Raw genomic sequence first — 2,942 nt, 5'->3', positions numbered from 1 at the left:
TAACACCCCCCTACCCCCCCTTCCCCTCCCTCTCCCCCACATCTTCACCCCTCCCTCGCTTTCTCTCCCTCCCTTTTTCTCCCATTTCCTCTTCCCTATTTTTCCCTCCTCCTCTTTATTTTCCTATTTCTGCTCTCTCCCTTCTTTTTTCCATCTCCCCTTCCCACTCTCCCTTTCCCTCCATCCCTCCTTTCTACTCCCTTTTCTTTTTCCTTTTATCTATTCTCTCCCTTCTGTTTCCTCTCTCCTCACATCTCTCCTCTCCCTACCTTCTCCACTTCCCATTCCCTCCTTCATGCCCCCGTTCCTCCCTCCTCGTACCTCCACTCCTTCCTTCGTTTAACCTTCCAAGTCGTCCATGGCCCTCCTTTTCCTTCTTCTATGTCCGTTCTGCGCCTTCTTTCCCATCCTTTTTCCTCTAGTCACTCCTTTTCATTCATTCTCTTGCTTCCATCTCTATCTCCATTCTTTCCCCTTCCTCACCTCCATTCTCTTTTTCATGTTCCTTCTTTTCATTCTCCCCTCTCTGCTGTCTCCCTCCTTTCTTGTTTCTTTTCCCTTATTCCTTGTCCCTCACCTCTCTCCTCCTCCTGTTCCTCTTCCTCTTCATTCTCCCCCACAAGTGAAGTTCGATAAAGAATGTTGTTCCTCGTCGTCATCTTGGTCGTCGTCCCCGTGTCAATGTTTGCGAACCGACGGAGAACCTCGACCCGCTGACTGTCCTCTCTCTCGCTCTCTCTTTGTATAGATTTATTTACCGCTGTGCTCGGTCTATGGGAAGCCCCGAGTAATCAAGGAAATTAGCGGGGCGACGGTGCTGCCATCTATTGTGCGACGCTGAAGGAGGAGGAGGAGGAGGAGGATACAGGGAGCGGCGCCGTGAGGTTTTAAGGGATGGCGGTCACACGGGGGCTGTTGCGTTTGTTGACTCGGACCGACTTGACTGTTTTGTGTCCCGAGGGTGAAGGCAAAGAAAGAGAAGGAGGAGGAGGAGGAGGAGGAGGAGGAGGAGGAGGAGGAGGAGGAGGAGAAAAAGAAAAAAAAGAAGATCAAGAACAAGAACGTGAAGTAGAAGAAAAAGAGGAGGAGGAGGAGGAAGAGGAGAAGAAAAAGAAGAACAAGAACAAGAAGAAAAAGAAGAAGAAGAAGAAGAAGAACATGAAGTAGAAGAAAAAGAGGAGGAGGAAGAGGAGAAAAAGAAAAAAAGTAGGTGAAGAAGAAGAAGAAAGGAAGAAAGAAAGAAAGAAAGAAAGAAAGAAAGAAAGAAAGAATGAAAGAATAAGAGGGGAGCTTCTGAACCCCGTCGCATACAAATAAGGTCACCGATAAACTATTCACGCATCAAAACAATTATTAACCAACCTACATCATCCTACTGCACTTACCCTAAAAGATCTGTAGGTTTGACAAGCAGTATCTCTCGTTTCTGAATCCGTGTTAAGTCCCTAAGTAGTGAATGACTCTCTTAGTAACTCACAATTTTGTCTAATATGTTATCAAGTACCTTACAGCAAAGTTAGCAGCTCAAGGGCAAAAAAAGAGGAAGAAAATGCCAATCACTGCACCTATATAAGAAAGTATAGATGAGTGGCCTAAAGACAGGTCCATTTCGGGGTAGAGAGGTGTATTAATACATACCTTGCACTCCTAATATTTTTTTCTATCCCCTTCCTCAACGGCAGTACCTTCCTTCCTTACAATCCACCTCCTCCCCTTAATTGCCTTACCCTCGATTAAAGATAGAAGTAAAGGGATAAAATAATAGTGGATGGAAAAGCGTGTATCTATAAAACGATAAAAAAAGGAAGGGATGGTGGAAAATAATGTATATATATTTAGTGGTTATTTTGAGGGTGAGAAAAGAATGGAAGAGACACGTAGGAATATATATTTATGTGAAAAAGAGAGATAGAGCGAGGGTGAAGGTTCGGAATACGAGGAAATACTATACTTAGAAACCATTATAGAGAAAAATAGTAGTGGGAGTTATTTTGAACAGAGGCGAAGAATAGAAATTAGAAGCAGTGACGTTCTCTCACAAGTGGATTAAGGTCAAAAGCGTGATGACAAAAGGAAGTGGAGAAGAAGAGGATTGGAAATAGAAGTGGTGACGTTTATATACAAGTGGATGAAGGGCAAAATCGTGAGGAAGTGGAGAAGAGAAGAGGAGTGGAAATAGAGGTAGTGGGGGGATATTTTGAAACGAGGAAAAGGTATAGGAGCAGGTTGACGTAAGAACTGAAGTGGATGGCTGCAAGGGCGGTGAACACAGGGGTTATATTTGATGGAGGAAGAAAAGAAAGAAAAAAGCAGAAAAGCGAAAACGGGGAAGCAGGGCAAAGAATTAAGGGGGTGACTCTATTTTCAGTGGCATATGAATTGAAAAGCAAAACAGTAAAGAGAAAAAGAAGAGAAAAGAAAGGAGAGGGAGAATGAAAGAACAAAAAGGGCCAAGGACTAGAAGGAAATTATGAAGCGTAAGAACAAGATGAAGAAAAAATATAAAAAAAGGAAAGAAGGAAAAGAACAAGAAGTGATAAAAAGATGATTGGTGATGATGATGATACTGATAATCAAGAAGAAAAGAGGAAGAAGAAAAAGAAGAAGAAGAAGAAGAAGATAAAAAATGGAGAATGAGAAAACCAAAATAAATAAAAAAAAACTGATAGAAAGAAATACACAAAGTTGAGTGAGAGAGATTGACTAAACGTTTCAGGACTAAGAGGAGAAAGAAGAGGAGAAGGAAAGGAAGAATTGTCTAATGGGGGGGTGAAGGGGGCGAAGAAGAACTCAGGGGAAGAAGAAAAAAGAAGAAGGGAGGAGGAAGGAAAGGAAGATAGAAGGAAGAACTGTCTGATGGTGTGGGGGGGGGGGGGGTGAAGGGGGCGAAGAAAAACTCAGTGGAAGAAGAAAGAAGAGGAAGGAAAGGAAGATATAAGGAA

The sequence above is a fragment of the Eriocheir sinensis genome, chromosome 26, assembly GCF_024679095.1.
Source record: "Eriocheir sinensis breed Jianghai 21 chromosome 26, ASM2467909v1, whole genome shotgun sequence".
NCBI classification, from domain to species: Eukaryota; Metazoa; Arthropoda; class Malacostraca; order Decapoda; family Varunidae; genus Eriocheir; species Eriocheir sinensis.
Note: the sequence above shows the minus strand (reverse complement) of the source record.